This window comes from Gavialis gangeticus, unplaced genomic scaffold, assembly GCF_001723915.1.
Source record: "Gavialis gangeticus isolate Ggan-Ray unplaced genomic scaffold, GavGan_comp1, whole genome shotgun sequence".
NCBI classification, from domain to species: domain Eukaryota; kingdom Metazoa; phylum Chordata; order Crocodylia; family Gavialidae; genus Gavialis; species Gavialis gangeticus.
In genome coordinates this window covers 6,640,270-6,662,229 of record NW_017728994.1, presented here as the reverse complement: position 1 = coordinate 6,662,229, position 21,960 = coordinate 6,640,270, and the positions used below count along the sequence as shown (strand labels likewise).

The 21,960-nt window shown below is 44.6% G+C and overlaps 1 protein-coding gene across 7 annotated transcripts in view; it reads right to left on the bottom strand.

The window, feature by feature from the left end:
* Positions 1–21,960, bottom strand: part of FAM35A (family with sequence similarity 35 member A) — a 115,711-nt gene that overhangs the window by 87,215 nt on the left and 6,536 nt on the right. For 5 of the 7 annotated variants that reach the window (XM_019502259.1, XM_019502255.1, XM_019502257.1 and 2 more), the window contains exons 2-3: positions 21,779–21,895; positions 20,590–20,707 (exon numbers count right to left, since the gene is read on the bottom strand). The gene's annotated coding sequence lies outside the window, so the exon portion shown is untranslated. The remainder of the gene's footprint in view (positions 1–20,589; positions 20,708–21,778; positions 21,896–21,960) is intronic. The other 2 variants (XM_019502253.1, XM_019502254.1) reach the window with 2 other exon arrangements.

Here is a 21,960-nt window from a genome sequence, read left to right as displayed (position 1 = left end):
GAACCCGTGTTGGTTGCCCCTAAGCATGTAGTCCCCTGCTGGCCCCTCGTGGATGTGTGCCAGAATAATTTTCTCAAACAGCTTGCCTAGGATCAAGGTAAGACTAACTGGCCTATAGTTTCCCGGATCCTCCTTCTTCCCCTTTTTGAAGATGGGAACCATGTTGGCCCTCTTCCAGTCCTCCGGCACCACACCAGAGCACCACGAGTGCTCGTAAAGCCGAGCACAGTCCCTGAAGGGTTTATAATCATCAGGCTCACGTGATGTTGGTTTTATAATATAATAAATGACACTACAGAGATTATTTAAAAGTTCATTGCACATACTGACTGACTGTCACTGGCATACTTACTGACTGTTTTCTATGACTGCATCAATGTCAGCCAGACAAAAGCTCTTTCACATATATTACAAGCAAGGTACAAAGTTCTTAATTTACTGGAGCACAAGAAAAGAAGACAAAAATTGTAGTCTGGCCAAAACATTCTTCAGAACTATTAAAATAGAAAAAATGACAACAAAACTTTTGCAGCAAAACTAACCAAAAGTTAGTTTCAGATCCTATATCATCACCTCCCCATGAGAACACTCAATACACAAAATATAGGGACAAGTAATGCCTTAATATATAAGTTTTTACCTTTCAGGAATCTGAGTAGATGTTAGTTGGGCGAACCAGTTACATTTTAACAGGGAACAGGTGACACTGAGTAACTGTCAGAGTTGATTACACCAAAGGTACTTTTTTCACGTTTTAAGTATAATTTGTCCTTGCCTCAGATTTCTATATAACTGGTTTTCTCTCATGCTACATAAACTGTGCGCAATATATATTTAGTTTTTAAAAGTGTTCATTTTGATTCTCGTCACTGGTATGTGTTGTAGGGCTTTGGCCTCTTCTTGATGGGTGCCTTGCCCCCAAGCGACGTCAGGGTGAGACTTGGGCTCAGGTGCCACCTAGATGGGTGCTACTCCTACTTACCTGCCACATCTTTGATGTTCCTTGTTGGGGAGGCAGTTCCCTTCAGGTGGCCCCCAAAAGCAAAGAAGTCTCGTCCCTGGTCTTTTCTTTGTGGGGCTCCAAACCTCCCCTTTACCCCACCCTTACCACGTCCACGGCCTGGACAAGCGCCGCACTCTGCAGGTCTTCCTCTGGATGATATCTCCTCTCATCCAGATTACCTGCCCTGGGTCAGGCCTTCCTGGCCAGTACAATCTTTCTCCCACAGCTGGTTCCTCAGCTACAGGCCAACTTGGATACATAAACCTGCCCTGCCTTAGGGCTGACTAGGACTTCATGTGAATTTAACAGAAAGCATCCAGCGCCCGCCAACAGACGCCTGGGATCCTGTCTCCCAGTGCCTGCTTGTTACTCAAAACAAAGGAGAAAGGATAAGGGGGGGGGGGGGCAGGACTTGCTTATCCCTTCCCTCCTAGTGATTATGGGGCTGGGCAGCCACCCTGTGCCCCTCCCCGATCCTTCTTCCCAATGCAACCGCCTCCAGATCCCTGTTGACCTGAGGTCACTCTCTTGCTTCTCCCGAGCTGGAGTGGTATGCAGTTGCCACACCAGGCTGCTCTTTTCTCCCTGCCAAGCTGCTTGTGAGAGCTAGCAGCTCCCTGCTACCTTCCCCAGCTGCCGTACCTGTATTCCCTGGTGGGGCTGCAGTGTCGCTTCCGGGCACCTCTCGTCTCCCCAGGCTTGGGTTTCTTCCGTTGTGCCAGAGCTCTCCGGTCACCACTTGTCCCTCTTGCCTGCTGTCCAGCCAAGCGATCCGGTCTTCAGCTGTTGGGTGTCTCCTGGCCGGCGTCTCCCTCTTCCCCCACCGGCCGCTCAGCTGCTCTCCCAGCCGCTATCTGAGCAGCCCATGTCTCGCTGAGGCTCCGCCCCGTCCCTTGCTGATCCACAGCTTTAGGGAGCTCTGGAATCATGGAGCCTGCGTTCGCACTCCCTCCCAGCTACTGCTTGTTTGGGCCTCTGTGGTGAGTATCGGGGCGCGTGGGGCGGGGGGCTGGGACCCACTGGAGGGGCTTTTACTGCCCCTTTCACAATTCTCTTTTAGTAAAACAGTCTTGTCAAATCCAAGGATTGCAGATTGTTGACATTTTTATTTCATCCTTTTCTTTCTGGAACACCCTGTGATAGGCCACAGACCAGACAAGCTACTGGGCACTGACAGAAGTGCCATTTTGCCAAGCTGTCAGATCCCTGAAAGTATTCTGCAGCCATGCCATGACAGAAGTGTACAGCTACAGAGTGCTTTAAAAGTACCCAATCGCGCAACAAATGAGGGCTCAGATTAAGGCACCCCAAAGTGAAGTGAATTCATTAACTTTTGTCAATGCATGCCAAGAGCAGCCCAACCCCACCCCTAGCAGCCCAGCCTAGCCTCACCCCCCAGTGCTGTCTTCAGGATGGGAGAAAGGGAAGGGAGGGGAGGGAGCTCCATCTGGAGTTTGCCCAGCCTACACTGGGGGAGCAGGGTTGGACTGGAGTCTTGGGAGGAGCCTCCAATCCATCTGCCCCTCCTTCCAGTACAGCTTGGGCAAACCTGAGAAGGAGCTCCCTAACCCTTCCCTCACTCCCTCCCATTCTGAAGACAGCACACGAGCTGGGGGAGGGAGAGTGTAAGGCTAGGGGAGAGAGGATGCAAACATCCAGCCAGTTCTGAAGTAGAGCTCAGTCCCCCACCCCCCTGAACCCAACAGTGTCCACTGAGTCAGGGGGGTTGCTGTAACTCATAACACTTCCTGTGAAGTGCTATAAATTACAGCGGTGAGCTGCATGTTTATCAAAGATGACAAAAGGGCCATAAACTAAAATCTCTGCCCTCCATAACACAATATTTATGTCACATTCTCCTTGGCCCCCCATCTCCAGATGTATTCTTTCATATGACATGCAGCCTGTGAAAAACCCTTAGGATATAAAATTACTGTCATTTTTGGTTTACTTTTAAGAGTACACATTTCTTATGGCAAAGATTGAGAAGGAACTAAGGGGAGAAGGAGGTTCCTAGGGACCCCGGAAGAGGTCCACAGCCCAGATTGAGGGGCTAAGAATGTGGGATCAGAGAGGGTCTAGAAACCCCAGAGCAGGGGCTAAGTGGAAGACCATATCAATGACGATGTCATCTGTGAGGCATGGAGAATGGTGTAGGGCAGGAACAGAGCCACGCAATTAGCCCGTAAGGCAGGGACCACCTGTACCTGGTAGTCATTTGAGAGCAATTTTGGAAGCCCTGGGGCAGCCTCCCTCATATCAACTTAAGACATCAAGGTGTGGCGGATGAGTGAAGGGGCAATTGCTAGGGCTGTGTGAAGCTTCAGTAGCCGACTCGATTTGGAGGAGATTGGGCAGCCAAATCTCCAAATCTGAATCGAACTGGGAGACCCATTAAAAGGCCGAATTGAATTGGGATTGAAGCCTTCAAATTAAGTCAGAGAGATTCAGCATCAAATTGGAGACTTGCACAACACATACTTCTGAATAGCAATCCATCCAGTCTACCAGAATACCTAAGATTCGCAGTGAGACAAAATCATTATCAGAACACTTTACAATCCCTTACACTCTCCACAGCAATAAGAGTATTTGAGAAGTGCCTGGCAGTGGTAGCTGTTCACATAAGGAAAAACTGTAACTGTCTATGCATATCTAAACAACTGGCAGTTTGGGACAGGGGCCCAGTAGGGTCCCAGCAGGAGCTCGTGGCATCACAAAGGGTGCATTCCAGTCCTGTACCAGGACTCCTAAAAATGTGAGAAATCCTCCCCTCTGCGTCACAGAAGATTGCAGCTCAAAGGCAGTATGATTAATTCTCTCTCTCTGAAAGCTTACCTGCCAAAGGACAGATTAGCAGAGGACATGAGATCAAGCACGGTGATGGTGGCACATAACATACCTGGGGCGGCTATGCCATGTCAGTGTGAATATACGTGGTGCCATCTGTCAAACCTGACAGTCCTTACAACTAAGGGCAAGGCTTTTGTACTCTTCGTTTGAGCAGCTCACGACCAGGTTCATGATTCTACAGAACTCACTTGATGGTTAGCTTTAATAAAACGTACCAAAAGGAGTTCTCCTTTTCAACTTTGCCCATGCTTATTTGGCCAGTAGCTATTTCCTGGTCTGCCCAAAAATAATATCCCAAAACTGCAGCTGGATATTATACCCAGACCTAGAGTCATTCTACCTGTTGGTTTTGATTTTGGCTGGTTGAGCAGTACTGATAGAAACTTTTCTAAGCACGATAAGCAATCCTCCTACAGAGTGAGAAGCCATTTATCAAGAAGACATATATTTCCATGTGGAAATGGTTCTTCAAATGGATAGCTCAGCGTCATCTAGACCAGCGATGCCTAACCCATCTGGCCTCGCAGGTTAAATGAATGATGCAGGGCCAGTCTATGGCCTGGCACACAGGTTCAGTCCATGGCTAGATCTGGTTCCATGGGGTTGGTCCATGAACTAGTCAACCACTTCTGCATTAGTGGCTGTTTTTGTGCCATTCCATAAAAGTGGATCCCAGGACTGCTGTCCTACCTGCACCCCTTCTTCCCCCCCCTCCACCCCAGTTACAGTACTGGAACTTCTCACAGGCCTGAAAGTTGATGGAAGCAGAAATGCAATTAGTGACTGCCAAACAGTGAGATTGGTGGTGTCCACCTTTTCCTCAGAGTTTTAATATTTAACAGCTGTTGTCCAAGAGATGGAAGACCTGGGGCTCTATGGCTTCTCTCACTCTGAGGTGACTTGAACCCAGATTTCCCACTTTTCCAGATGTTGCCTAAGTCATCAAGAAATGAGAGGATCTTCCACCCTTCCTGTTGAAGCTGGCCTTTTGTTGCAGTCAAGAGTGAAAGGCTCATGGGGCGAGAAGGAGAGTCAACATCAATGAAGCTGCAACAATTATATGCCTTGGAAAATTTTAGGGAGAAAAGACTAGTATATGCAAGACCTATACAGAAAAAAATTACTGTTCCTTACTCTGGCTGGCAGCATGGTTAAGTTTTTTATGAAGGAGCATCTATTCATGGATTCCTAGGAGCTCCTTTAATTAATTTTTTCAATGTTTCTGCATATGGTCATTGCATACAGTTTTACAGCTTCAGAGGTAGTCCTAAAACCACTTTTGTCAGATTTTTAGCTGACAGCAAATGAAGAAGCATATGAAACATGTTTCATACTTCTATGTTTCTTAATTTTTAAAAATAGAGTTTAAAAAAACAACAATTAGAAGCTCAAAATACTTTGTGATCCATTCTCATTGGTGGTATCAGCACAGCTGTGGAAAAAACTCTCAGGACTTTCAGCTCCAAAATGGCACCTAACCTAGCTGTGAGGCTTGGATTTAGGCGTGTTTAAAGTAGGTCACTTACTGTGCTTTTCTTTTTAACCTGTGATTTTTCTGAAAGTAGATACTCACTTGTATATAAATCTTGTTAGCCTAGTTATACCTGGCAAGATTGTTTTTCAAACATGTTAAAAAACAGGACAGGTCATTTCCAGGGCTCCAGATATCAGGGGTAATGTAAAGGGCATTTATACGTGTGCTCCAGGATTCACGGGGGTGGGGGAGGAGAGAAGGGGTCACTTTTAAATAGAGGGGCTCTGAGAGCCAGTCTAAAGCGCCAGGAACATCTCGTGTACCAGCATCCCCTAACTTAAAAATGGCGGTGGAGGTACTTTAAGGCTCACTGAACAAGCTGGAGACTGCTGGAACACGTATTACAGTGGACTGGAGCACCCTCGTTGCTTGTGTATAGGTACCCCAAAAGAAGTTATCTACTTTGTTAATAGATAGGGAAGAAAGACATAGAGAAATACAAAATAAGACTATGCAGTGCCCCTTGTTCAAGAATGCTTTAAAAAAATAATCTGAAGACTTAGTAGCACAATTAAGCAACAGGGTAAAAAGTATTTTTTTTCCAGTAAAGGCACTACATATAAGTACACCACTATGACACTGCATCACCACAGTGTAGGAAACCGCTTGTATTCATTTTAACCACTTTCAAAGAGGAGGCGAACTGCTACTTGGGAGTTTACAGCAGCAGTTATGATATAAATGTTATTTATATTTTTATTATTGTTATAACTGTGGCAAGGTGTCCTTCCAGAGACGGTTAGAGCCCCTGGAGTCCCTGCAGCCCTCAGTTTCTGGGCAATCACTGGGCCTGTGCGAAGCGGCAAGTATTTGATTTGGATTCAGCCAATTTGAAGGGACAGTGATTTGATTTGGCAATTCAAGTCACTGTCCCAATTCGACCTAATTGGATTCGAAGACACGGCCATAGACTAAACAGGCAGCAGTCCTCAACCACGCTGGATGCAGCTGCCTCCAGCTGGTAAGTCTGTTGCGGCTAGCAGGGAGGGAAGGGGCATGGGGGAGGCAGATCAATGCCTCCACAGCAAGGGAGGGATTTGGGCCGGGACAAACTGCCCAGTCGGGGCTAGGGGGCCCAGGACTCAGGGAAAATTTTGTCTCACTGCAAATCTTAGGTACTTCTTGTAGACTGGATGGATTGCTATTCAGAAGTATGCATCATGCAAGTCTAGAGTGATGAACCTATTTTGTGCTTGAAGAAATGAAGAGATGGAGGCAAGTGTTACTATCCTGAATCTGACAGTGTATATATTTATTTGTTGAGCCTTCTGAGGTCTTGGAGTGAATTAAACCCATATTGTCTTTTTTGGGATAAGAGGGGAAACCTCTTCTCCTGAATTTTGATGACATCTTTTTACAGAGGTGGATTTTCAAAGGACTCTGACCAAAAATATTCAGTTCAAAACTACCAATCATTCATGGAAGTTGTGTATCAATTAATTATATGCATCTAAAGAAATGTAGCCAAAAGGAAATTTACTGCCAATCATCACTTTACGGTCTTGTACAGGAGCTCTTGCACAAAGAGGCACAGGGTGGGGCATGGCTCTAAATGACACTGATATTCAAAGGAATTCAATCTTATATTCATGAAGCACACACACATCTACAGTGGGATCCATGCTGACACACATTCAGAGAATCCCATGCTATTCTGTTTCTCTTGTTTATTAAGTTATTTTTGCTTAACTGGCTGAGGAAAACAACTTCACTTTAGACCTATACATTACATTTTCCTTATACATTATGAAAATTGTGGGCCAAATTCTGTTTCCAGAATATCTCTGGCTGAAACTTGTGATTTCTAGATCACAAGATAAGCACAGAGTGCTGACAGCTGAATTTTATAGCCAAATAAAATATATGAAATTCACTGAAGGAAAAGTAATACGAAACATAGTAATATGTTGATTTTACAATCATTCTTTCTTTCTTTCATCAATAAAATTAGGAAGACAACCACCAAAAAGAGGTATTTGTAAAACTCATGAGGAAGAGCATGTTTATACTGCCTTTACCTTATTTTCCAGGAATTCTCTGCATCCTGAGAGAACTCAGGAAATTTCATGTTACTACCTTTGTTTTACTTAGTTTCTATACAAAACAGGTGGCATACACCTCATTACAACCTGTCTCTGTTGCTCCTAACTTGTGAAAAAGTTTTAGGACAATCCATGGCAAATCCTGACAACCAGGATGAGGAATCTTTTAAACTTGCCTCCTATGAGAATCTGAAGATAGGAAACACTTTTAACATCCATGGGATAAATTGAATTCAGTGGTAGGAAAAAACCCCACACTGATTGAATAGGAAAGTAGTCTAAAGAATACAAGTTGATCCTATTTAATTCTTTAATGAATGTCTAACTACGTGGGTATGACTTCCATCTCCATGAAATCTATAAGCCTAAATAGATTTTTTTTTATATTTACCCCCAAAATACTCCTGTGATTAAGGGAAGTATAATCAACCCTGCTTTTCATAATGGGAACTATGGCATAGAAAACTTAAATGACTGACCCCAAGTAACTAAGGAAGTCTGTGGCACAGCAAATCTCTTAAAATCCCAGGATATCACCTTAAATCACTGGGTTATCCTTCCTCAGAATGTATTCGTTTATTTTTCACATCATAGTTACAAACCTTTTCTCTTTAGCTCATTTATCTATTGCTATTTTTATCTTCAGCCATGTTGTGTCTATACTCAAAGCTCCCTGCTACACAAGGCACCTACACGTTCTCAGGCAAATACTTTCATTCTCTTGTGAGGCCCACAGATACTAATCCATGTCAGTATAAAATATTTTCATTATTCCAATAAAAATAGAAATAAAGTAATGCTAAATTAACATTAGCACCAGGTCTCAAATATTTGTCCATTTTAGATAATCTATCTGGAAGTCATACCATCTCTTCCTCTGTATCTCATTGCAGAATCAAATTCTTATTCCTTAAACTCACAATTTTAATTTTCTGTGTAGTCTATTTAAAAATATAAACCATGCCTAGATTTTCCCTCATGACACTGTAACTTTAAGATCCAAATTCCTTGAAAAAAGGCAACGACAAACACAAAGCTGTGCCAAATAAGGTAATATTTTTCTTTCAGTTAACAGGCTCATTAATTTTCTTGACTTTGACTGTAAAAAACAACCTTCACTATTAGCCACATCATAAACAAGAGTAAACTAAAACTAATACTAAATAAAAGTCAGATTTCTGCATACAAAATATTTGTATACAACTGCCACAATACTAAACTATATGATAAGCTTGAGGCAGATGTGCACCACAGATACTACAAAGGAAAGGGGTTTTTTTTGTATTCAAAAGTGTAATTCTTTTTCAGATTACTCAAGTAATCTTTCCTTAATAAGCATTCTCCTGTTTATTTTGAGTAACTGGCAGACAACACAAAACAATTCAAATCAAAGTTTTCTGAATATTTCACTATTGTTCTAGTAACTGACTCGATGAATCACATGACATATGTATCGCTCCATCTCAGAGCAGACTAGATCAACTGCAGTGATTTCTAATCATGATAAATTTAGGCTTCAGCCTGCAAACATTTCAATGTGTGACTAACTTTAAACACATGACTAATCCACTTAAATTTTCAAGAAAGGGGCAGAGTACTTAAATTGGAAGTGATCAGCATTTGCAGGATTAAAGCCCAATGAATAATCCAGAAAAGCAAATAAGAAACAACATAATTTTTCAATAACTTTGATACTTATAGAAATGTACACAACTAAGCACTCAGAATCAGTGGTGCCGATAGAGCTACTGAACATTACATCTGTGAAATCATGCTGAAATCAGTGAGTTTGCAAAGATCTAAGAGATAACCGAATGTGGACTATAATCCACTATTACATAAATCAAACTGCTTTATTTGAGCATAATGTATTCTGAACTAACAGGGTTAAAGAAGCCCTTTTAATTTTATTTCTGCTTTAAGGGCTGGAGCAGGCAGGCAACAGGTGCCTGATTAAGGTGGCCATTTTCAAACAAAGATCAGCCAGGCAGAGACAGCAGTTAGCTGCTTACAGCCGAGTAAGCAACACCATCTGACTCCATCCGAGGGTAGAGTAACCACTGTGAGAGATGCCCAGAGCCAGGGGTCCTGAGGTTCTGACTGGCCTGGAGGTGGGCCAGGGCTTGTGTGGCCAAAGGTCCCAGAGGGGAGCCACAACCGAGAGGGAAGGTCTAGGGAGCTGCCTGTCCTGAGTGATGTCAGGGATTGAGGTTGCCTGATTAGGAGGCCTCTGGCTGGGTTCCAGGCTAGAGTGTAATGGGGCCCAGTGTGGGGCCAGAATCGTTAAAAGTTTAGATGCCATCTGCAAAGCATGGGCCATGGTGTAGGGGTGACACAGAGCCATGGATGGCGCCCCCCTGGCATCGGGGTTGTGAATGGGCTGCCTCCTGCTTAATATATTGTTAACACTCAAGTCATGGCAGATGAGTCTGGGCAGACGGCCCGCCCACCTGCCTAGGGCAAACTTGTGATCTGGCTTCGAGTTTGACTCCTGTCATAGATACAATTACATTTTTTAAACTGTGTTACATTGAGTACTTTTGAAATCCTCTGTGATGAGAAAATGAATTTATTCTTGGTCATTATGATGTTAATTACCAAATCAGCAAGAGTTTTACAAGTGATGTTCAAAGATATATTTTGGTTTTTTAGAATCAGGAGTGACAACCAGAGCATACCTCACAGCAGACTAAAACTTGCAAACCCTTCTCTAATTATAAAGATTTTGAATGCTTAACACAGAATTCAATACCCAACCCTTTTAAATGTAAAAAAGAAGCAGATTTTGTTAACAGCAATGCAAAAAAAAAAATAGTGCAGATGATGGTTACCCATGAGTTTATTATTGTAAGGCCATTAATGTTTAATATTTAAACAAAAGGTACTCTGTTTCCATAAACAAGATTTTCAGATTGTTAATTCATTATTAAATCTGGAGGAAACTGGTTTGCAATCTCTGACACTGTGTTCCCATGCTGCTAGCATCTCAAATACCATTTTTCAACAATATAGCTGTTGACAGCAAGACTCAGAAAATATAAAATTTACTTTAGAATGCTATTTTCAAATATATTTCACAGTTTCTCCTAATGACATTATTTTCTAACCATGGAACTTTTTTGTTCATGGCCGTCCAACTTGTAAGCCAGAGGATGTCAACCAGGTGTACGCATACCCCTGGGGGTACCTGGACCAGTCCTAGGGGGCACATGCAGGTGGGTGGGGATGGAGCATCGCCACCTCCCATGAGCAGGGCGAAGGCAGTGGCACCCCTCTATAGGGCAGGGAAGCTCATACACAGCAGCCACCACACACCAGCCCAGTGAGCTTCCCCACCCTGCAGAAGGGCGCTGCTGCCCTCACCCTAGTGAGCTTCCCCTGCCCCACCCCTGTGAGGCAGTGACACTCTGTTCCCACCTCCCTGGCTCCACGTCCGGCCATGCACTACCCTCCCCCTCACCCCCGCTTGGTGTTCACCTGCGCGCTCTGCCCCTTCCCCCGGTGTTCAGCCACTGGGGGTACTTAGACTATTAAAGGTTGAAAACCCCTGTTCTAAGCAGTCAGGGGGCTCATGCCCCACAGGCCATACTAGTAGGGATCACAGACTGCACTGCCACATAGATGCCTCCCCATTACACCACACAGCTGCATCCCCACTGCTACAGTGCACACACACACACTGCCTCCCTCCTCCCTCCACTGCAATGATCCCCCCCCCACATCAATATTCCTCATAACCACAGCTACACTGCATGCCATGTAGCTTTAGCCTCAACCTGAGCACCCCACACCATGTCACATTGCTCCCTGGGATGGCTGGAAAACAACAGAAGCCAGAGGAGGAGCCCAGAGTCTCTGGCTACTGTTGCAGCCAGAGCAATAGGGGGAGTCATGGCCAGACAGGAGACCGAGGGCCACAACTTAACCCACCCATGACCTGGGGAGCCCTGTTCTAGATTGCTTTTGTGACCAAAATGAACAGTTTCATATAAAATACTGCATTTAACAATTTTAACTCCAGCAGTGAACATAGGTGGCTAAAGAACTTTTCCAACTGCTCTTTGTGTTTCCATTATAGTATATTTAAACATCCTCCTCTTTTTTTTTTTTTTTTTTTTAACTAGGAATCAGGTAAGAAAAGGAAAACAGTAAATCTAAAGCCAAACATTATATTTTATTGCTCTGGTTCATTTTCTTGCTTTACCAATATGCCAAGAGCAGTTTGCTTAGTTACTGGAACAGGCAAAAGTAAGAGTCTTTATGTTGCCCTGTGTGGCAGGCTGGCTCGCAGAGGCTTGCAGCAGGCTGCACACATCTGCAAGCTTGCTGAGACTCTGCCCAGCTTAGGGCAGTGAAGCCTGATTACATGTCTTCCCGGAGGACTGGGCCAGCAGACAGGAATAACTGGCTGGCCACAGGAAGTTAAGAGGGCTTCCAGGGAGATATACAAGGAGAGATAGGGAATTAAGAGAGTGACTGTAGCAGGTTGGCTGGCAGAGACTTGCAGTAGCCTACAGTTTGCAAGCTTGCACAGATGACAGCCCAGCTGTGAGCAGTGAAGCCTGATTACAGGTCTGCCCAGAGGACTGGGATAGCTGATACAGGAAATTGACTAGCCCCAGGAAGCTAAGGGTCCACAGGAGAGAGTAAGAGAGGCAAGACTAGAAGCAGCAGCACTGCCACATCAGGAAACTGAGTCAGAGATAGACTGAGATGTTAGACAGCAGCGTGGATGTAGGTCAGTGGTGGTTCCTGAGAGGCAAGTATGCCCAGGAAAATGAAGAATTCGGGGAAGTTTTAAGGACTGTTTGAGCTAAGCAAGTCCCTGCTACACCCTGCCTTTGGATATGGTTTTATCCAAAGCCCACTGAAGCCAAAGGGAAAACTCTCATCAACTTCCAAAGGATTTGCACATGCAGGATGAACCAATGCATTGCTTTGTAATGTTTTACTATTTTTCAATTACATTATTCTGCAAAGCTAATTTAGCAACATGCTAGAAGCAACAGCGTACCTAAGGACATTTCAGAGTACAGTTTTTGGATCTCCACAGACTTCCCAAACAAGAGATGAGGTCATGAGTTCATATATACCTGAAGAGCTTTTAAATCACAGAGCTGAAATAAGCAGCTGGCAGTCTCAGTCATCCTGCACAGCAACAATGTAAACAGAGGGAGATAGAAGGCTTTTCAAGGGTGACAAACACGAGCATCACAGCTTCACACCGCAACCAAAATTGTCTTTACACACAAGGCAATTATTGGAATCTAGTACCTGGCCCATGCAACGTAGTATCTAACTTTATAAAAGTGTAAAGTAAGACTGGTATCCTGTTTTAAAGGTGTTGGACCAAATGCCTAGTATACAATTTTAGCTCATAATGTTAAAAATAATAAGGCATTTCCTTGCATTTCAAAATTGTCACTTACACAGTATCAAAAATACGTTAAGACAAACAACTTTTCTTCTTCATACTCACTATTCATGGCAAATAAGAAGAAACAAATTTAACTGGAAACACAAAACTCAGACATATGTATTTTATTTTCCACGTGTAGAAACGAAAAAAAAAATCATTCCATTAAAGAAGGAGCTAGAGTCAAGTAAACCTTGGCAGATTTTGTAATGAGTTGAAATTTGTTTAATTCAGTATAAAACTGAATCTGATCTACACTTTATGATGAAATATTTTGGAAGGTCTATTGCAGAATGCCACTAGATTACAAGCACACCTTTCCAATGATTTAAAGGGGAATTTCTTGAATTGATGGCATGATACAGAAGCCAGGGGCAAACCTTCACTACTGCTTTCACTAGAAAGCTTCCCATCAAATTTACTCCATTTACTTGCATCCAAGATGAGATTTATTTGCACCCCCACATCAGTATAAAGAGGAAAAAAAAGCCTTGCCTTAGACTTGAGTAACAGCCTGGGGACAGGCAGTAGCTCAGCTCTGAGTTTAGCTCAGCTCTTGCTTAGCTGAAGCCAGAACTGGGCCACCACCTGTTGTGGGCCATACTGGCTCATTTGGCAGGGAAGGGGACATGCAGCTGGAGGGAGTACAAGAGAAACCACAGGGTGTGTGGAGGGGGAAACTGCAGCCTTCCCCCCACCCCTAGCCTGCTCTCTCTTTGCCTGCCTTTCCCCCCTCCCTCCCCCTATTACTTCTGCTGCAATTCCACTCCTAACTCAACCCAACTGGAAGCTGCCACTTCCTGCCAAAAGGCACCACCAACACTCGCCACCCCCCCTTGCAGTCGACACTGCGAGCAGTGTCTGCAGGCAGTCCGCGATCACCACTGGCCACTGCTGCCACCAGTGTCTGCGGGTGGTCGCTGACCACTGGTCAGTGCTAGCCACCCCCACTAACAGTGCTGTGGCCACCTGCGGGGGCTCCCTGCTTGCTGCCACCATGCTCTCGCCACCACCATCTACAGGAGCTCACCATGCCCCCCCAGCCACTGGGGGCACGTGGCATTCATGCTGCCACTTCTCTCTGGCCAGGCTGCGGCCAGACTGCTGCTGACTGCCCCAGAGAAGCAGAGCTGCAGCAAAATGTAAGCAGTGACGTGGGGAAGCAGGAGACAGGCTGCAGAGGAGGTGGGAGGAAGGGGGCAGGGGAAGCATACACAGGCACAGAGGGGGGTGCATGGTGGGGTACAGAAACAGGCATGGGGGGGACAAGGGGTGAAGATCTGGTCCCTCACCCCCCTCCAACAACTGTTTTCATTGCCACAGTGGTAGGAGGTAGGGAGGAAGGGAAGGAGACAAAGATGAATTTAAGACAACCTGCTCCTAATTAGATTCTATTAATGGACAATTTGTTATAATTTTCCATGTATGGAATCTAATTATTGTGGGGTCATCTTAAAATTTGAAGTAACCTTCAATTCAGATAATACAGTGTATTAATGATTAAGTTATCATTAGTTAGTTATTATTCAGATGGGATGCACCAACATATCCTTGCAGTAGGTTCCCATCAGGAACACCCTGTGGAAAACCAGGAACCTGTTCATGAACAGACACACATGCCCTTCAGTTGAGGGCTGCATCAAAACGGGACTGAGATGTACTGGCACTACAGGAAGACGGTAGAAGATGACAAGGAAGAGATAGTGGACATCATACAGAAGAAAGGGAACTGGTATAGACTGATCAGAGGAAGTTCCCTCAAAGAGAGCAATGACAATGCAGACAACAAATACAATGACAAGTGAAACAACTAGGGAAAGGGGCAGGGGAGTTGGGAGAAGGGAAGGCACTGAGGAAGTCCTTTGCATAATGGTGATTGTTAATGGTGACAGTGATGGGCAAGTGGGCATGCAGGTGCAGTTTTGTAATGGGAATGAAAATGGTGCAACTGTAAAAGGTGTTTTGGACTGTCAGGTGAACCACAGCAGTCACAAGACAGGTTAGTAGAAGTATAGGTAGATACATATAGAAATAAATATATTTAAAAAAAATCAGCATGTTTGCCCCACATGAGCCATGTACTTTATAGTCATGCTCACTGCTGGTTGCATTTAATCAACTTCATAGATGGTTTCTGTTACTGAGCACAGGCTGCTTTTACTGCAGTTCAGAGATAGAAGAAAACCTCATTAAATACATTGCCTATGTGAATGTAAGATGAGGGGCTTCCCCCCGCCCCTCCCCATGCTGATTGGGGGAAGGGAGGGGAAGGAAAGACCCCTCATCTTATATTTGAGTAAGTATAGTATCACAAAACCAGACAACTTCAATATATCTTTGATACACTGATACTTGCTAACAGTCTTTAGATACCTGAATGATGATTACGGAAAGGATGGGAACAGGTTTTTCTCTGAGGCTGCAAAGAACAGGAATAGGAGCAACAGCCCCAAACCACAGCAGAGAAAACCGAGGGTGGAGATTAGGAGGAACTTTTAGATTATGACTGTGATCAAGCATTGGAATAAACTACCTAGAGAGCCTGTGGAATTTCCATCTTCGGAAATTTTCAAGAGCAGTCTAGACAGACCCTTGGCTGGGATGGTTTAGTAATGACCTTCTGAGGTCCATTCCAGCCTTACTTTCCTATGATCCCATGATCTTAGCTTAGTTAAAAAAAGCTGGCAAAATACTCTACTGTGTTTTTGTCGATTTATGACAGTATACTTTCTATTTTCCCTGAACAGATAGGCTCCATATGGCACAACATACTGCACTGAAAACAGTGAGAAAAGAAAAAACAGAACTAAAATTATATGTAAAATTCTATTTCAATGTATTCTTGAGGCTGGGAATTTCAATGTGTAAGACTCAGGAATACCCATTTCTAAAGGTGCTCAAAACCATAGTTAGATGAAACATTTATTGTACATGTAGTATCTTGATGCTATCATTTACAGCCACAATTTACAGGCTATTTTATGTGCGCAGGGCATTGTACCTAGATGAAGCTCTACCAATGTAGCGCCTATCTGGAAAAAGAGTGAAAAGTTACGCATTGTGAAGGGAAGTAGGAAATAAAGAGAGAAAATGGGACCTTGATCATAAAATACCTTATAACCTAGGGAAACACGCATCAGATTATAAATCAGAGGAACGTAAGTGACTCCTGTGAAAAGTCTTGAGTAATTTAATGCCCATTCCTGAGGGAGATACCTAACAAATAAGATAATCAAGAAGTTGCACAAGTTTTACCCGGCTTTAAACTAAGCCTGCTGGGGGATGGGGGAACTACTGCCACTGCTGGCCCGCTGAGCAACCCTTGCAAAGCCAGCAGGCCAAGGCACTTAAGGGGTCCCAGCCCAGCCTGAGCCCTGGAACAAAATGTAGGCAAGGCAAGAGCCCCCAAGGGGACACTTGCGTGCCTATACACAAATGCCAGGAGCCTGCGGAATAAACAGGAGGAACTTGTTCTCCTGCTAAATGCAAATAACTATGTCATAGGGATAGCAGAGACCTGGTGGGTCTCCACCCATGACTGGGCCACAGGTATAGATGGCTATACCCTGTACAGGAGGGATTGAGTGGACAAAAGAGCAGGGGGCGTAGCTCTCTATGTCAAGGAAAGCTACATGTCCCTACAAGCCAACACTGGCACTCACGGTGGACGACTTGAGACCCTCTGGGTTAAAATCTGTGGGGAACACGGCACAGGGAATACTATGGTGGGAGTCTACTACAGACCCCCTACCCAGGGAAAAGACCTTGACCAGGAGTTCACCAGGGAATTGGCTGAGGCCGCACACTCCCAGTATATGGTTGTCATGGGAGACTTTAACTACCCAGACACCTCGTGGGAGGAGGGCTCAGCCAAATCCAAGTGGTCGCAAAGCTCTCTCTCATGCATGGATGACCTCTGACGCAGTAAGTCTACGGGCCGACAACAGGTAAAGCGCTGCTCAACCTCATACTGGCAACCGGGGACGACTTAATCAGCGACCTAACAATCAAAGGGACGCTGGGTGACAGTGACCATGAGCTGATCACCTTCACCATCTGCTGTAAAGCTGGAAAGTCAGTCAGTAATACAGAAGTCCTCGACTTCAAGAAATCTGAGTTTGACAAGCTAAGGAGGCTTGTCAGAGAGGCCCTAAAGGGCCACAACCCAGAGAGGGGAGTTCAGGATGAGTGGTTGCTCCTCACGGGAGCAATCCTGGATGCTCAAGCAAAGTCCATCCCATCTTGGAGGAAAGGCAAAAAAGAGCACAGCAGGCCCCTTGGCTCTCCAGGGAACTGGCGGACCTCCTGCATCTTCAAAGGAAGACCTACAAAGGATGGAGGACTGGAACCACCACCAAGGAGGAATACTCTGCTTTGGTCTGGACCTGCAGAGAGTAAACCAGGAAAGCCAAGGCTGAGATGGAATTCCAGCTAGCTACAAATATCAAGGACAATAAAAAGTCCTTGTTTAGATATGTGGGGAGCCGGAGGAAAAGCAAGGGCAACATTGGACCCCTGCTAAACCAGATAGGGCAACTGATGCCCAGGAAAAAGCAAACTTGCTAAATGGGTACTTTGCACCAGTTTTTCACCAGTCCCAAGGGATGCCCCTGCCCACTGTGGGTGAGGGAGGCCTGGGTGAGGGATATTCCTAGTGAAGGAACACACCTTGACAGGCTGGATACCTTCAAGTCAGCTGGTTCTGATGGGTTACACCCAAGGGTACTCAAGGAGCTGGCAGGCATCATAGCTCAGCCCCTGGCATGGATCTTTGAGAGCTTCTGGCACTCTGATGAACTGCCCAAAGATTGGAAGAGGGCCAATGTTGTGCCTATCTTCAAGAAACGGAGGAAAGTAGATCCGGCAAACTACAGGTCCATCAGCCTGACCTCTATCCTGTGGAAGGTTTTGCAAAAGATTATGAAAGAAGTCATCCTTAACAGACTAGCTGAAGGCAATATCCTGAGGGATACCCAGCATGGGTTTGTTGCGGGTAGGTTTTGCTGAACCAATCTCATTTCCTTTTATAACCAGGTGACCTATCACCTGGACAAGGGGGAAGAGATTGACGCTGTATATCTTGACTTTAAAAAAGCCTTTGATCTGGTATCCCATGATCACCTCTTGACTAAACTGGCTAACTGAGGCCTCAACCTCACCACAATCCGCTGGGTAGGGAATTGGTTCTGTGGTAGGACCCAGAGGGTGGTGGTTGACAGAAGCCAATCATCTTGGCGCACGGTAACCAGTGGGGGCCCTTAAGTCTCTGTCCTAGGGCCTATACTATTTAACATCTTCATCAATGATGTGGACATTGGTGTCAGAAGTGGACTGGCCAAGTTTGTCGATGACACCAAACTCTGGGGTAAAGCATCCACACCTGAGGACAGAAGGGTGATCCAGGCAGACCTTGAAAGGCTCATGAAATGGGCGGATGAGAAACCTGATGGTGTTTAACACCGAAAAATACAAGGTTCTCCACCTTGGGAGGAAAAATCTGCAGCATCATTATAGGCTCGGCTAACGCTGGTTAGCACTACAGATAAAAGGGACTTGGGGGTCATGATTGACCATGTGATGAACATGAACTTTCAATGTGATGCTGCAGCTAGTAAAGTGAGCAAAACGCTGGCTTGCATCCATAGATGCTTCTCAAGCAAATCCTGGGACGTCATTCTCCCCTTGTATTCGGCCTTGGTGAGGCAGCAGCTGGAGTACTGCATCCAGTTTTGGGCTCCACAATTCAAAAAGAATGTGGAGAAGCTTGAGAGGGTGTAGAGGAGAGCCATAAGTATGATCAGAGGTCAGGAAAACAGAACTTATGATGACAGGCTGAGAGCCATGGGACTATTTGGCCTGGAAAAGCGCAGGCTCAGGGGTGATCTGGTGGCCACCTATAAGTTTATCGGGGTGCTCATCAGGATCTGGGGGAATGTCTGTTCACCAGAACACCCCAAGGGATGACAAGATCGAATGGTCATAAACTCTGCCACAACCAATTCAGGCTGGACATAAGAAACAACTTCTTTACTATCCGAGGTCCCAAGGTTTGGAATAGACTGCTGCTGGAGGCGGTTCAAGCACCCACTTTGTACGCCTTCAAGACACATTTGGATGCTTATTTTGCTGGTATCCTATGATGCCCGCTGACTTCTTGCCCCTGGTGCAGGGGGATGGACTCGAAGATCCTCTGGGGTCCCTTCCAGCCCAAATGTCTATGAAATCTACTTCAGGCAGACATGAGAATAAAACCCAGATATATCTCATGAGACACAAATTTCACCCACTTAGCTATAGAATGAATATGCCAAATTATGTATATGCCTCTTCTGATGAACAGGCCAGATGCTGCTTCCTGTGTCAGAAAAAGAACTGATCAGAGGTCAGGAAAATAGACTTTACAACAACAGGCTGAGAGCCATGGGGCTCTTAAGCCTGGAAAAGCGCAGGCTCAGGGGTGATCTGATGGCCACCTATAAGTTTATCGGGGTGACCACCAGTATCTGGGGGAACGTTGTTCACCAGAGGGCCCCAAGGGATGACGAGGTCGAACAGTCATAAACTACTGCGAGACCTTTTCAGGCTGGACATAAGGAAGAATTTCTTTACTGTCCGAACCCCCAAGGTCTGGAACAGCCTGCCATCAGAAGTGGTTCAAGCACCTACATTGAACACCTTCAAGAGCAAATTGGATGCTTATCTTGCTGGGATCCTATGACCCCAGCTGACTTCCTGCCCTCTGCGCAGGGGGCTGGACTCGGTGATCTTCCGAGGTCCCTTCCAGCCCTAACGTCTGTGAAATCAATGAACTGATATCCCACACTCTAGCGCAATTTCATATTTCAAAGATATCTAGCTGGCAGTCCACCACGGGCCAGGAGGCCCACAAGTGGTTATACTGTGGCCTGTGGGGGACAGCACAGCTTCTAGGTCTGCTGCATTAGCATGGCTCCAGAACCTAGGGAGTAAAGGTTGGCACTGCTAGAACTCCCCATACCCATCATCAAAGTCAGATCCTTGGTAACAGTTGATGACTAAAACAGTTTGCAGGGGAAACAGGAGAATGAGCCATGCCAACACAGCTGATTTGGCAGTTGCGCTAACAAGCCACAGCCCCACCATTGGAGTTGGGTTGTCCAGTCCACAGTAAGCCCCATGATCTGGAGCTGACCCATGAGTCCAAATGAGCAGGACAGCCTTGTCACATTTAGTCATGTAACTTACAGCAAAGAATGTGCATTGGATCTCCACGGAAGAAACAGACCATGAGGGTCATCAATTCAAACACCCGTGGCCCCAGGCACATATGCAAGACTTACTGTTGTTTCTCAGCCATCCCAGCTGCCTATCCAACCTCTTCTTGAAAATCTCAAATAAGTAAGAATCCACACCCTCTGTAGGCAACTTGTTCCACTGTCTTCTCTTTTTACTGTTGCCCCTGAGATTTAATCTACTTTTGTTTTGCTGTAGTTTAAACCCCACTGCCTCTTGTCCTGCCCTCTACAGCAAAACAGAACGGAATTTTCTCCTTTTTCTTTACAGCAGACCTTCAACCATTTGAAAAATGTTAACACATGCCTCCTTAATCTCCTTTTACCTAACAAAAAGTCTTGTCAACCTAACCCTAAATTGCATGTGCTTTTCTTGCAACAACATTACATTGCTGACTCATGCTGAGTCTGTGGTCCACTGAAACCCCTAGATCCCTCATTCTGTATTTGGGATACACTTTCCTTAATACCATATACTTTTCTTTGTCTATCTTATCCACAGTCCACCTTTTCTGCATTTGTGATCAGGGGCTGAACTGAGCAGCTTCTAAATCCATGCAATAATTTAAAGATGAAATGTATAAATATCTGCAAATATAAAAATTAGTTCACTTGGCAATTTGTAATGTCACATATGGAATTACAAAAATATAGGCAGCTGTATCTTTACGTAACCTTAAGACATTGCAAATATTTTAGTGTACATATTAACAACCATATTTGAAAGGTTTATCAAAACAGAAAAAAAAGTCTCAATAATATCCTAACTATTCACTTATCTAGAGTTTTTTCATTGGAAGAAAAAAATAAGAGAGCAGGGAAAGAAAGAGGAGCCAGGAAAGAAACTGAACAAGAAAAAACTATCGTCAGAATGCTAAGTGATAAGAATGCCAAGCAGAGTGATCTTGTAGTATGCAGACAGCATTACAGATGAGACTAAATTAATTCTTGGAATTTATAAGGCATAGCTCATATGGGATGCAGCTGCACCATTCTGATGAATATTGTAAATAACTTATTTTTTTCTTCTTTAGCAGAACTCAATTTTTTCTTTAGGCAGATTATAGCCCAAAAGTAAAAACCTGCAAGGTTCTCTCATTTCATCACAAAAACTAGTGATTTTCAAACCATGTTCCACGGGTGCCCTGGGGTCCTGTGACAGGTCACCAGGGGTTCTGCAAATAGACTAGGGGTAATGGCGGTGCAGGCTGGAAGGCACTGCACTGCCACTGCCAGGCAGCCTGGCTCCATGTCAGTCTTCAGGATAGGGGTAAGGGTTCTCTGGCAAAAGAAATTATATGAAAGGGTTCCACTTTATGAAGTTTGAAAACCTCTGATGTAAGAAAATGTAACAAGAAGTATTTTTGGTTAAATTTTTGGGAAGATGTGTTTAAAATACTTACAGCTTCTATATTAGGTTTGTGTGATTCTGATTACGTTCTCACTGCATTCAACACAAATTAGTACTCGTTGATGTTTCTTGTGACTATTCTGCTTCACTGTTTGTTTTACAGATCCCAAACCCCTCTAAACCCTAAAACATATATTTGTCTTGTATCCAGTAGGTTAATTTTATTATTAAAGAAAATAATATTGCACTTTTCACCCTAAGAACTTCAGGATCCAAAATGCTTTATAAGTAACAGACAAAATTCTTACCTTCAGTACACACGCACATTTGTTTGTCAGTGCAGATCTCTGGGATATATTCTGCCTATTTCACCATGTTACATGGACTATTCTTCATTAGATACACATGCAGAAAAATCAGTTCACCTAGCAAAAGGAAAAAAATGCATAAAGCAACACTGCATACACATTTATGGGGGGGGGGGGGGGGG